Genomic DNA, 14,928 nt, shown 5'->3' with positions numbered 1-14,928 from the left:
TAGTCTTGATAAGATCCCCACATGTCCAACATGAGGTCCTCCACATCCTATCCGTGATGATTAGTCTCTGGAGCGTTATCGCTGTCCGTACTCCCAAAATCCTCCATTCTTATTCTTTTTCCTATCAGGTCAATCTATGATGTTTCAATTTTGTTGGGTCAAGGCCATCTGACTGACCTGTGTCAGCTTCTCATTGGATGTGGCCCCAGGGCTACAAGCAGGATTGCTCTATGGCTCTCCTTTCTGCCTCAGGTGATTTCATTTGATCAGTCCAACTCAGACTGGTTCAACAACCATGAGAAAACCTGCAGCTGGTGGAAATCCAACAACAAAGCACGCAAAATGCTGGAGGAACTCAGCAGATCTGGCGGTATATATGGAAAAGAGAAAACACATTGGGTCAAGATCCTTCATCAGGACTGGAAAGGAAGAGGAGAAGAGGGGGAGAGGAGGAAGAAGTAAATAGTGGTTGGGGATAGGTGAAACCCGGAGAGGGGGAGAGAGTGCAGTAAAGAGCTGGGAAGTTGACTGGTAGAAGAGGTAGAGGGCTGGAGACAGGGGAATCTTATAGGAGAGGGTAGAAGATCATGGAAGAAAAGGAAGAAGGAGGAGGGAAGTAATGGGCAGGCAAGGAGATAAGGAGAGAGAGGGAAACAGGAATGGGGAATGGTGAGGAGTGGGCAATTATCGGAAGTTCGAAAAATCAATATTCATGCCAGCAGATTGGAGGCTACCAGTTGGAATATGAGGTGTTGCTCCTCCAGTCTGAGTGTGGCCTCATCGTGGCAGTAGAGAGGCTATGGACTGACATGTTGGAATGGGAATGGAAAGTAGAATTGAAATGGGTGGCTACTGGGAGATCATGCTTTTTCTGGCAGATGGTGCGCAGGTGCTCAGCGAAGCAGTCTCCTGATTTACTTCGGGTTTCATCGATATACAGGAGGCTGCAGCAGGAGCACCGAGTTCAGTAGACACAGATAGACACAGGTGAAGTGTCACCTCACCTGGAAGGACTGTTTGGAGACCTGAAATGTAGTGAGGCAGGAGGTGTAGGGGCAGGTGTGGCACTTGTTCCGCTTGCAAGTATAAGTACTGGTATGAAGATCAGTGGGAGGGATGAATGGATGAGGAAGTTGTGTAGGGAGAGATCCCTGCAGAAAGTGGAAAGGGGAGGAGAGGGAAACGTGTGCTTGGTGGTGGGATCCCGTTGGAGATGGAAAAAGTTACAGAGAATTGTGTGCTGGACACAATAGACAATAGACAATAGGTGCAGGAGTAGGCCATTCAGCCCTTCGAGCCAGCACCACCATTCACTGTGATCGTGGCTGATCATCCACAATCAGTACCCTTTTCCTGCCTTCTCCCCCCCCTTCACTCCACTATCTTTAAGAGCTCTATCTAACTCTTTCTTGAAAGAATCTAGAGAATTGTCACAGAGGCTAGTGGGGTGGTAGGTGAGGACAAGAGGAACCCTATCCCTGGTAGTGTGGTGGGAGGATGGGGTGAGGGCTGACATATACAAAACGGAAGAGATATAGGTGATCACAGAGTTGATGGCGGAGGAAGAGAAGCTCCTTTCTTTGAAGAAGGAGGACAGCTCCTTATTTCTGGGATGAAAAGTCTCATCCTGAGAGCAGATGCAGCAGAGATGGAAGAATTGAGGGAAGGAAATGGCATTTCTACAAGTGACAGGGTGGGAAGAGGTATAGTCCAGGTAGCTGTGAGTATCAGTAGGTTTATAAAAGTTATCAGTAAATAGACTGTCTCCAGAGATGGAGACAGAGAGAGATCAAGAAAAAGGAGGGAGGTGTTGGAAATGAACCAAGTAAATCTGAGGGCAGGGTGGAAGTTGGCAAAGTTGAGGAAGTCGATGAGTCCATCCTGGGTGCAGGAAGCAGCACCAATGCGGTTGTCGAAGTAGCATAGGAAAAGTTGAGGGGCAATGCCAGTATAAGCTTGGAAGACAGTTCCACGTAGCTGACAAAAAGGCAGGCACAGCTGGGACCCATGTGAGTGCCCATGGCTACACCTTTTGTCTGAAGGGAGTGGGAAGAGCCGAAGGAGAAATTATTGAGAGTAAGAGCCAGTTCCACTAGATGGAGGAGACTGGTGGTGGAAGAAAACTGGTTGGATCTGGTGTCCAGAAAAAAGCAGAGAGCTTTAAGGCCCTCCTGATGGGGTGTACAGGTATATAGACACTGGACATTCATAATGAAAATGAGATGATTGAAGCCAGGGAACTTGAAATTATTGCAAGTATCAAGATTGTGTTAAGTATTATGGATGTAGGTAGGAACGGACTGAGCAAGGGGTGATAAAACTGAGTCAAGGTGTGCAGATGTGACTTCAGTGGGGCAGGACAATCAAGCAATGAGTCTATCCGGACAGGCTGATTTATGGATCTTGAGTAGGAAGTAGAAACAAGAAGTGCAGGGTAAGAGAACTATGAAGTTTGTGGCAGTGGAGGGGAAATCCCCGGAGTTAATAAGGTTGGTGATGGGGTGGGAGATGGCGGCCTGGTGCTCCTTCATGGGGTCCTGCTCTAGGGGTACGGAAGAGGAGGTGTCTGAGAGTTGATGCCTGGCCTCAACAAGGTAGAGGACAGTCCGTCAGACTGCTACCGCACCCCCCTTAACTGCAGTGAGGTTAGGATTAGTGCAGAGAGAGTGGAGAGCAGTGCGTTCAGAAGGAGTGCGGTTAGAATTGGACAGGAGTTGTGAAGCTGAGATGGTTGTTGTCTCATCAGCAGTTAGCAGTAAAAATATCCAGAGCAGGTAGAAGACTAGAGTGGAATGTCCAGGAAGAGCAAGAGGGTTGAAAACAGGAGAAGGGGTCATTGGTACGGACTTGTTCAAACCCATCAAACCAGGTCAGCCAAAAGAAGGGTCCAGATTGCCTGACCACAGGCTGTTCCTTCTGCAAGTCTGCATTTTACATAATAAACAGCGTTACTTCCAAGTCTGGTGTCAGATTTAGCAGGTCATTCGCAGAAACTTTCTGTGATCATGTTCAATTGCTTTGATTAAGTTATCGCTGAGCAAGAATCAGTTCGCCAAACAGTTCACAAAATGGCAGCTGCAAAGGCAGTCTCATAAAATATCCTCCTCCCTTCCTGCCACCACATCACAAAAGCAAAGTCTTTTGCTTTGTCTGTTTCCACTACCCTGTTCACACATTTTTACATTTTAGATCTTTCTGGTCAACTGAACCCTCCCTCTGTCTCCATTTCCCTCTGTAACCAGTATAAGTCTCAAATAATACATGCCCAAGTTGTACTTTCTTTAGTAAGACCTCAGTTCTGTTCTCTTTTTCCATTCTGATAGTTCTTTTACCAAACACTTTTGAAAACTTGAGGGGAAGTTTCAGCACACCCTATCACAAGTGAAATTTGGGCAGAGCCAGATGCTGATGGTTCCTGTTAATAATATGATTAGACATTAAAATGCATGACTACTACCCATTTCTAAGCCAGTTAATGAATGAGACATACCTATCATGGTGATAAGGAGCAGAGGGAGAGTGAATAAAAGAGCTCACACTTTAAATATTGTTGAGCTAGGATAGACTGAGACGAGGTGTGGGTGATGAGTCAGAAATTTAATGCTGAGAGCACAATTTGTTTATTCTTGGCTGACAGCCTTGTTTTTCAGTTCCAACAGCTGGTGCCCTTGTTAATCTACTTTACTACTTTCGCAAATGATTTCTGCGAAACGGAACCAAATTCCTTGGGGTCACTGGTGTTTGGAGTGCTGCAACTGGAATTCCCCAAGTTTACGGTGAGATTTAATTGGAAACAGTGCATCAATGTTAGCTGAAGGAGAATGGCTAAGGAACCATCAGGGTTTATGGTCAAGGTCAGGGATGAGTTCCACTGGACCCATCCGGATCATCCTGGGTCCCCGGGGAATGGCCGTGGGATGCACCTGCTGCTCATTCCAGACTCATCACTTGCAGCCTACTTAACCCTGGTTCTCATCCACAGTCCTTGTTCACTCATCAAACCAGTCAGTTTCAACCAGTTGCTCCTACCTTCACTCTCCCTGCCTAAGGTTTACCTTGTTGCCTGTTGTGTTGGTAAGGTTTAGATTCTGTTCTCTCTTGTTTTGGGCCTCTTCTTGGTTTATTATTTTGCTGTCTATAGGTAAAGTACTGTTTACTTCTAAATTGTCTCCATTGCTCTGCTGTTGGTCAACCCTACGCTACATTTTCTGACACTGTCCAATCAAAATAATCCAAGTAATCCTGATTTGCAAAATTCCCTGAATTCTTCATCTGAGTGTGTAAGTAACTAACTTCAGTTCTCTCCATAATTCATTATTCTTGTCTGGCTCACGTCTCCCATTGTCTCAATGGAGAGTTTTATCCTTGAGTCCGCCCAGGGATGCCAATCTATGCTGAAGGTATTCACCCTCAATAGTAATGAGCAGTTCAGCAGAGAGAGGAACTGTATGAAGTGACAAATATTTTTATTGGTTCAATTAACAATAAGCATGCAAATTATACAAAACTAGATACCTGTCTGCATACTCACTAGGTTTCTCTGACCTTCCCTGGACAGTCGAATAAATCAAATGGTAATACCCAGGAAGGGTTGTTGCTCTTAATCCAATGTCCACATTTCCGATGTGGGATTGTCTGCTTCTGTGATAGTTGGTCTCCAGAGTTGTCACAGCCTTTACTACCAAAATCCTCCATTCTTATCCTCTGACTTAGAGATCAATCTGTTGTGTTTCAATTTTGTTGACTCAGAACCATCTGCGACAGCCAAGTCAGAGCAATTCAACCCAGGTCAGGTCCTGATGAAGGGTCTCAGGCTGAAAAGCCGATTGTTAACTTTTTTTGCATAGGTGCTGCCTGGCCTGCCAAGTTCCTCCAGCATTTTGTGTGTGTTGCTTGGATTTACAGCATCCGCAGATTTTCTCGTGTTCAGCCTACCACTTAGCTAAGGCTACTTTAGACCACAGGCTGTTTATTCTACAAGCCCACCATTTCCACATAACCAAAAGTAAATTTGGAAATTGTCTCAAGTTTATTGACAGAAACCTCATTGTGGTCACTTTCAGTTGCACCAATTTAGCAAATCCCTGAACAAAAACTAGTTCACGAAACCGTGCACAAAATAATGGTTGTCACCACAGTCTCACAAAATGGCAGTTTCCATTCCTTTAACCACATTGCATGAACATGAAATCCACTGTCCCTTACTATTCCCTGTTTACTAATTTGTGGATTTTACTGTAAGTCTTTCTTGCCAGCAGTCTGATAGGATGTTATAGTTTCAATAGGTTTCAATAGATACATTTAATGTCAGAGAAATGTATACATTATACATCCTGAAATTCTTTTTCTTCGCAAACATCCACAAAAACAGAGGAGTGCCCCAAAGAATGAAAGACAGTTTACTGTTAAAACCCCAAAGCCGCCCCCCCAGCTCCCTCCACCCATGCATAAGCAGTAGCAAAGCAATTAACCCCCTTCCCCCACCAGCAAAAAAAGCATCGGCACCCCTTACAGAGCACTCAAGCGTGCAGCAAAGCATTAATAAAGACACAGACTTGCAGTACCCCAAAGACTACTTGTTCACCCAGTAATTTGACATACCGTAGGCTCTCTCTCTCCCTAATAAGGGAAAAAGATGTTCCCATTTCACAGTGAGAGGGGAGACATAACAGAACAACTCACCGATTTATGATGTTAGAAGTCTGTTGCATCGCTTCTTCCGAGCTCTGCGCCCAAAGAACTTGGGTCTCTGGGCACACAGCCAGCAGCCAGCTCACTGCTTTTGATATTCTGTCTCCCACGACACACCAGTTTCTGCGGCGGCACCGACTTCGAATCCGCCTGCCTCCAGAGCCATGAGAATCGGCACCCTAAAGGCGCACTGTTCTTCTAGGCCGCATCCTTGGCATATGAAAAAACGGCCAGTTGTGAGACACCGAGAGCGGGTCTCAGTTCCACGAAGAACCAAAGTCAGTGTGTAACTCCAGGTCAGGGTCTTCAAAAGAACCCTGAAAGGGAAAAACAGAGATATTAAAGATAGAAATAGAGCTGTTTCTGAAGATGCCAGCAAAGCTCCCAAATGTAGACAATATCTACTGCCCGACCATCACATGATGATCACCGGAAATGAGGAGTTAGAGTTTATTAATTTTATATTCTGAAACTTGAATTTATTTGCAAAACCCCCAGCTGTAATAAAGGGATGAAAATTGAGCAGTCACATAAAGTGACAATCATAAGAAACTAAATATATGAAATTTAAGAAAATACATAGGATATAATTAGCAGATCAAGAAAGATTTCCATTCAATAAGGTTCCATGAGAATTGGTAATGTGAAAAGATAAAATACTCTTGAAAGATTCAAATATTCACTCTTGTTTATTTCTCCACCGAAGTTGTCTGACTCATTGAGGGCTTCCAGCATTTTTCATTTTTAAATTTGCACTTCTAGTGTCAGCATTTTGTATTGCTTTTCAGCAGATGAAGACACAACAACTTCAAAGTGGACACTAATGGTGGGGAGCAAAGGCCAGGGACAGTAAAAGGCAAATGGAGTGGATCCCATAGAAACAGGATTGATTCAGTGTTAAAAGAGAGGGATCAAAGTGAAAGAAATAGACTGGAAATGGAAAAGATGCTTTCAGTAGTGGAGAAATCTAAGACCAGAGGGTACAGCCATAAAATAGAAGGTTGGACCATTAGAACTGAGATGAGGTGGAATTTCTTTGGCCAGAGGATGGTGAATCTGTGAAATTCATTGCCACAGATGTCTATAAAGGCATCTTTATAATCAAGAAACTATCAACCTCTGTTTCAAATATAAGTTTACGAAAAAAAAAGGCAGGAGAATGGGGCCGTGAGGGAAAATGGATCAGCCATGATAAAATAGCAGAGCAGACTCGGTAGACTGAATGGCCTAATTCTGCTCCTGTGTCTTATGGAATTGGTCATCAGGCGTGAAGTATTAAAAAAATGAAAATTAAAACTTGAAGATGCTGGAAAACTGAAATAAAACATAAAATGCTGGAACCAATCAACAGGCCAAACAACATCCATTGAAAAGGAAACAAAGTAATTTTTTCCAGTTGAGAAAATTTTGTCAGAATTTGGAAAAAGATAAGAGATTACTCTCAAGTTGTACAGACAGAGGAGGGAGGATGGATAGAGCAGCAGGAATTTTCTCAGGCTTTCAGAGAGTGGATAAACGCTACAGTAATTCCATGAAAAATTATTAACTAAGGTTGCATTCAGATATAAGACTATAAAACCATAAAACATAGGAGCAGCTTAGACCATTGAATCTGCTCCACCATTCCATCACGGATAATTTATTATGCCTCACAACCCCATTGTCCCGCCTCCTCCTTGTAACCTTTGATGCCTTTACTAATCAAAAACCTATCAACCTCTGCTTTAAATATAACCAATTATTTGGCTTAAACAGCTATCTGTGGCAATGAATTCCATAGATGCACTACCCTCTGGCTAAAGAAGTTCCTCCTCATCTCTGTTTTAAAGGGACGTCCTTCTATTCTGAAAATGTGCCCTCTGGTCCTAGACTCCCCCGCTATTGAAAACATTCTCCCCGTGCCCAGTCAAGCTAGACCGTTTAATATTCAATAGGTTTCAATGAAATCCCCCCCGCCACTCATCCTTCTAAACCACAGGAGTAGAGTCACACAGCTATCAAAAGTTCCTCATATGTCAACCTTGACATTTTTTTCATTTTTAAATTTGCACTTCTAGTGTCAGCATTTTGTATTGCTTTTCAGCAGATGAAGACACAACAACTTCAAAGTGGACACTAATGGTGGGGAGCAAAGGCCAGGGACAGTAAAAGGCAAAAGGAGTGGATCCCATAGAAACAGGATTGATTCAGTGTTAAAAGAGAGGGATCAAAGTGAAAGAAATAGACTGGAAATGGAAAAGATGCTTTCAGTAGTGGAGAAATCTAGGACCAGAGGGTACAGCCATAAAATAGAAGGTTGGACCATTAGAACTGAGATGAGGTGGAATTTCTTTGGCCAGAGGATGGTGAATCTGTGAAATTCATTGCCACAGATGTCTATAAAGGCATCGTTATAATCAAGAAACTATCAACCTCTGTTTCAAATATAAGTTTACGAAAAAAAAAGGCAGGAGAATGGGGCCGTGAGGGAAAATGGATCAGCCATGATAAAATAGCAGAGCAGACTCGGTAGACTGAATGGCCTAATTCTGCTCCTGTGTCTTATGGAATTGGTCATCAGGTGTGAAGTATTAAAAAAATGAAAATTAAAACTTGAAGATGCTGGAAAACTGAAATAAAACATAAAATGCTGGAACCAATCAACAGGCCAGACAACATCCATTGAAAAAGAAACAAAGTAATTTTTTCCAGTTGAGAAAATTTTGTCAGAATTAGAAAAGAGAAAAGATATTACTCTCAAGTTGTACAGACAGAGGAGGGAGGATGGATAGAGCAATAGGAATTTTCTCAGGCTTTCAGAGAGTGGATAAACACTACAGTAATTCCATGAAAAATTATTAACTAAGGTTGCATTCAGATATAAGACTATAAAACCATAAAACATAGGAGCAGCTTCTAAAATTGACTCCTTCTACCTTAGGCCACGAATTTATCACCCCTCGTATAGCCACTGTCTTGCTTTCTTTATAACTACATTGATATGTTGGGACCAGTTTAGCTCCTCAGAGATCTTGACACCCAGGAACCTGAAACTGCTCACTCTCTCCACTTCTGATCCCTCTATGAAGATTGGTATGTGCTCCTTCATCTTACCCTTCCTGAAGTCCACAATCAGCTCTTTCGTCTTACTGCTGTTGAGTGCAAGATTGTTGGTGTGACATCACTCCACTAGTTGGCATATCTCTCTCCTGTACGCCTCTCGTCTCTGTCTAAGATTCTTCCAACAATGGTTGTATCATCAGCAAATTTATAGATGGTACTTGAGCTATGCCTAGCCACACAGTCATGGGTATATAGGGAGTAGAGCAGTGGGCTAAGTACACACCCCTGAGGTGCACCAGTGTTGATCGTCAGCAAGGAGGAGATGTTATCACCAATCTGTATAGATTGTTGTCTTCTGGTTAGGAAGTTGAGGATTCAATTGCAGAGGGAGGTACAGAGACCCAGGTTCTGTAACTTCTCAATCAGGATTGTGGGAATGATGGTATTAAATGCTGAGCTATAGTCGATGAACAGCATCCTGATATAGGTGTTTGTGTTGTCCAGGTGGTTTAAAGCTGTATGAAGAACCATTGAGATTGCATCTGCCGTTGACCTGTTGTGGCGATAGGCAAATTGCAATGGGTCCAGATCATTGCTGAGGCAGGAATCGAGTCTAGTCATGACCAATCTCTCAAAGCATTTTATCACTGTAGATGTGAGTGCTATTGGGCATTAGTCATTAAGGCAGCTCACATTATTCTTCTTAGGCACTGGTATAATTGTTGCCTTTTTTGAAGTAAGTGGGAACTTCCGCCCGTAGCAGTGAGAGTTTGAAAATTCCCTTGAATACTCCTGCCAGTTGGTTGGCACAGGTTTTCAGAGCCTTACCAGGTACTCCATCTGGACCTTCTGCCTTGTGAGGGTTCACTCTCTTTAAAGACAGCCTAACATCCACCTCTGAGACAGAGATCACAGGGTCACCAGGTGCAGTAGGGATCTTCACAGCTGTAGTTATATCCTGCCTTTCAAAATGGGCATAGAAGACATTGAGTTCATCTGGTAGTGAAGCATTGTTGCCATTCGTGCTATTGGGTTTCACTTTGTAGGAAGTAATATTTTGCAAATCCTGCCAGAGTTGTCATACATCCGATGTTGCCTCCAGCCTCGTTCAAAGTTGTCACTGCCCTTGAAATAGCCCTCCGCAAATCATACCTTGTTTTCTGGTACAGGTCTGGGTCGCCAGATTTGAATGCCACAGATCTAACCTTCAGCAGATGATGTACCTCCTGGTTCATCCACGGCTTTTGGTTTGGGAATGTACAATAAGTCTATGTAGGCACGCACTCATCCATTTAGGTTTTAATGAAGTCAGTAACAACTGCAGCATACTCATCCAGGTTCGACAGTGAATCCCTGAATACAGTCCAGTCCACCGATTCAAAGCAGTCCTGTAATTGCTCCTGTGCTTCCCTTGTCCATACCTTCTTGGCCCTCACCACTAGTGCTACAGTCTTCAGTCTCTGCCTATACTCATGGAGTAGAAGTACAGGCAGGTGATCAGACTTCCTGAAGTGAGGGCGTGGAATAGCATGGTAGGCATTCTTGATGGTGGTGTAACAATGATCCAATGTGTTGTTTCCTCTGGTATTGCAAGTTATCTGTTGATGGTAATTGCTTAGTGATTTTTTTCAGAGTGGCCTGGTTAAAATCCCCCAAAATGATGGTGAAGGCATTACGGTGTGCTGTTTTTTGCACGTTGATCCCATGGCTCAGATCATCTAAAGCCTGCTTGATATTGGCCTGAGGTGGAATTTAAACTGCTATCAAAATGATCCTGGAAATCTCCCGTGGTAGGTAAAAAGGACGACACCTTACTGCTAGATATTCCAGGTCTGGTGAGCAGAATTGGGACAGCACTGATATATTTGTGCACCAGGAAGAGTTGATCATGAGGCATACTCCTCCACATCTGCTTTTGCGAGACTCTATAGATCTGACAGTGTATAGTAAACCCGTTGATTTGAATCGCACCCTCTGGTACAGAAGGAGTTAACCAGGATTATGTGAAGCAAAGGACACACGCTGTCCTAATGTCCCTCTGATTCAGCACCCTGGCTCGGAGATCGTCAATTTTATTCACCAGAGACTGCACGTTTGCCAGCAAGATAGCTTGTATTGGGAGTTTAAAACTCCGTTTTACTTAAACACACTTGTAACCCTGACGTGCAGCCACTTTTCCTGCGTGGAAACCTACGATGAACCTGTCTCCAATTGGCATTGTTTCTGTCAGTTCTAACCAATGATTGTTTGTTTAAGCGCATTAAGACATCTTTGATGACTTTACTGACCTTGGAAGCAGTTGAGTTTTTTAGCTGTATCAGGCTGAAACGAAGATACTTAATCGCATCCATTGAGAGTTCTGCCACCACATGAGTCGCCTCGAGGCGCCCCGGAAGTAAAAACCAGAAGAATTGTTAATGGACAGGAACTTGAAGCTACAAACTGTCCCCATCTCTGGCTTACCAGTGAGATTTAGCACATGGTCTCTAGAATTCCTCTTTCTGAAGTCAATGATGAGATCCTTGGTTTCAATGACACTGTGTGTGAGGCTGCTATTGCAGCAACATCTAACCAGGTCTTCTTTCTCTCTCCATATACTGACTCAATATCAGCCATGGTTCACAGTATTGTCAGCAAATTTATCTATGTTATCACAGTTGTGGGTGTAAAGATAGCATGTAGCACTGAGGTACATCTGTGTTGATTATCAGTGAGGAGGAGATGTTGTTACAGATCTGTTCTGACTGAGGTCTGCCGATGATTGTGGTCAATGCTGAGGTATTACCACTGAAAAGCAGCCTGATGCACTGCTATCCCGGTAGTCCTGAACTGTGTAGGGAGTCAGTGAAAAGGCATCTGCTGCTGATCTGTTGCAGTGATAGGCAGATGAAGTGGATCCAGGTCATTTCTGAGGCTGGAATTGACTTGTGCCATAACCATCCTCTTGAACCTCTTGGTTACGGTGGATCTAAGTGGTGAGAGATGGTAGTCATTGAGGAAGACCACCATGTTCCTCTTGGACACTGATAGATTCACTACCCTTTTGAACAGGTGGGAAAATCAGACCACAGATGTGAGAAGTGTGAGAAGCTTTTGGAAACACCAGCCCATTGGTCTGCACAGATCTTCAGCACTCAGCGAGGTGCACTGTCTGGGCTGGAAGTTTCTGACTACAGAAACTAAACAGTCATAAATAGGGTGGGTTGTCAGAGGTTTTTTTCCCAGGGTAGAAATGCCAAACTCATGTGAGAATATCTTTAAGGTGAGGAGCAAAACAGAAAGGAGATTTACAAGGGAAGGACTTCTACACAGAGAGTGGTAGGTTCTAGGGAAGCACTGCCTGTGGAAGTGGTGGATGCAGATATGACAGCAGTGAGTCAGAAGCATTGAGACAGATACAGGAACAGAGGGAATGAAATGATATAGACAGAATGCAGACAGATGGGACTATTTCAATTGGCATCATGGACATATTTTACAACAAAAGGTTCTCAGATCCACTCAGAGAGGCAGAACTACACAAATCCCTATTAACTACTTAGAATGACAAATTGATGTTTATTAGGACAGAGCAGGGCAAGTATAAAGATACTTATCTGGGTAGGTGTGGGCCCCTCTCACTGCAGTACACCCCTCACTTGACTCGCGGTGCTGTTCATGACAGACGCCTTGAAGAACTACCCCCAAACCCCGAGACTGCTCACATTTTATACCCTTTCCAATAATATGCAATGCTGCAGTAAGTGAACCAATACAAGGCACCAGCTGAAGCAATTGAATCGGAACCATTTATGACTTGTTGCCACTCTTCATGAGTCCCACCCCTATGTTGATCGAACTTTCATGTTCCCATGGTAGTAATGCATTTCCATGGTTGTACACCCATAGTAGTAATCAAAGTTCTTTTACGTTCAAGGCCACAGCAGTGGTGAGGCATTTGATAATCACAAAGATGCACTAATCCTTTACATTACAGGTTATTGCAGACATTGTGGGCTATTCCTGTACAGCACACTTCCGTGTTCTGTATGTTGTATGTTTTAACCTCAGCAATGAACCATTAGGATTTCTTAAACCTCAGACGTTGCTGTTCATTAAATTGTAGAAAATTAACCTGATTTTATTTGACATCTGCTGAAAACACTTTGCACTGGAAAATATGGAAGAACAAGCTTGAGGAAAAGTAGAGAGAACATCTGGAATCCTCTGGTTAAGATTTTTACTGCTATGCAGTAGGTATTTCATTTTAGCAACTCTGTAAAAGCACTATGTTCTCCTTTTAGGATTTATTGGCTCTGGCTAAAAGATAAGGGGCTATGATCTTCAACTTAAGAATGTTGTGTCAGCCAATCAGGAGGAAGTTGGAGAGAGTGGAGCGGAGAGAGATTTGTGACGGACGGATTTTTTTTTGGCAGGAGCTGCGAAGTACAGGAGGGAAGATAGCTGAGAATGCCATTAGAAGGAGAGTCCCCATTTCACGAAGTGCTTTGTGCATATGAATAGCTACAAGGAGAAAGGGCCAATGCTCCCGTTGGTTCGAGATGGATCTCCAGCGAAATTCGGAATGCGGTGTGTGCTTTCCTGCAGACTGTGGGTCCAGCATGTGAGTGAAAAGGACAACTTCAAGATGAGCTCCAACTTTATGTGCACATTTGGACTCAGTTAACTGTAATAGGCCCTTTGCTATTTCTTTCTCCTACTAACTGTTCCATAAAGCTTAAATTTGTAAATATACTATCTTTAAAATTTTATACTGTATACGTTCTGTTATTTTGTGCTGATTGACAGTTGTGCATGGGCAGTATTTACACAGCATTAGCTCAAATCGAGGTTTCTTTAATCAAAACATCACAATGTTTCTGTTTGACTGAACCCCAAATCGTATCGACCCTGGATGTATATTATTTATGAAAGATGGCCTTCTCACCACTAAGTCCCGTGGCTGTTAGCAGAGCCGGCTAAGGAACCTCGTTTGCATACGAGCCTGGGGAGGGGGTTGCACATGTTTCAGCTGTGCTAAGCCTCAGATGTTAGCTGCAATTCATGCTCAATAATGAATGGCAGCAATGGTTATGTCATGTGAAACATCATTTGGCGTATGACAGGAAAATTGATTTTGGTCTTTGTTGTTTCACGTACAAGATTCATAATCAGCTGAAGGCCATATCTGTGTAACAAGTGATCCAGTGGTGAACAAGAAGTCCAGGTGCTTATTTCAGAGGGTCATCACCTGTACAAAGAGACATTTCCTGACAAATCTAGGTTCACAGATGGGAAAATGACTGCTGTGGCAGGACTTGCATACCATCACTTCTTACAAGGTGAAACCAGGTTGCACATATTATGCCACTGTTACGTACCCCGTAACTGGGTTGCCAAACCAGCAGAAATGGATCACTCAGTTGGGGTCTGGATTACTAGAACTAAGAAAGTTTTATTAAAGAAACAAGCAACACAGTACTCTAATCAAAAGGATAATAAATGCAACAGTTCAGCAATGATAAACACACATGTACACAGAATTAGGATAACAGGATCAATCAAGCTCTATCGTCGTCTAGGGGTAAATGACCAGTTTCAAAGTGACGCAAAGTTCAGTTCAATTGAGTTCAGTTCAGTTCACTGTAATCACTGCCGTGGGAGATGGACAGTGGGGAGAAGGAGCGAGAGAGCAAAAACAAATGAATATTCAAACGGCTTCCACACAGACCTTCGATATCCTTCGCAGTCAGCTTTTGGGCGAGCCCTTTGTGATGTCTTCTGAAGTCACCGACCGTGACCCCTCCGTTTCCAGATACGATCGTTTCTCTGCGGTGAACCTGGCACCCAGGCAAGGGCGGACACACACCAGGTTCCCGCCGATCGTACCTTTCTACCCTGTGCGTCTATGGCTTGGTCCCGCGAACAGTCCTCCAAAACCTCCCACCGACTTGTGGGAGACACACCGCTTCCAGGGTCTCGATACCTCGGGGTGTCGTGTGTGTCTTGCCTTAGTGAACCTGTCCCTTTTTATCCCCCTGCTGGGGTATCGCCTGTCCATCACTTCAAACAGTTCAGGGTTCAAAGGGGGGGCCGATCTTGACAGCTCTCCTTCCGTCCCTTAATTAACATCTCCAAATGCTGCTCCATTGTTTTCCTTATCTCTCTTTCTCCTGAAGACAGGTGGCAGACCAACTGTTGATCCCACTGGTGCCA

At 43.7% G+C, this 14,928-nt stretch overlaps 1 long non-coding RNA gene across 7 annotated transcripts in view; it reads left to right on the top strand.

Annotated features, from left to right (window-relative positions):
• The window catches only part of LOC140196460 (uncharacterized), a 34,095-nt gene extending 20,611 nt beyond the window's left edge, over positions 1-13,484 (top strand). For 6 of the 7 annotated variants that reach the window (XR_011885717.1, XR_011885714.1, XR_011885715.1 and 3 more), the window contains 3 exons: positions 3,651-3,776; positions 10,366-10,523; positions 13,149-13,484. This is a non-coding gene — a long non-coding RNA (uncharacterized lncRNA). The remainder of the gene's footprint in view (positions 1-3,650; positions 3,777-10,365; positions 10,524-13,148) is intronic. The other variant, XR_011885718.1, reaches the window with a different exon arrangement.
• Positions 13,485-14,928: the final 1,444 nt, after the last annotated feature.

Source organism: Mobula birostris, chromosome 4 (genome assembly GCF_030028105.1).
Source record: "Mobula birostris isolate sMobBir1 chromosome 4, sMobBir1.hap1, whole genome shotgun sequence".
Classification (NCBI taxonomy): domain Eukaryota; kingdom Metazoa; phylum Chordata; class Chondrichthyes; order Myliobatiformes; family Myliobatidae; genus Mobula; species Mobula birostris.
The sequence above is the reverse complement of the archived record's forward strand: the minus strand, read 5'-3'. Positions and strand labels throughout refer to the sequence as shown.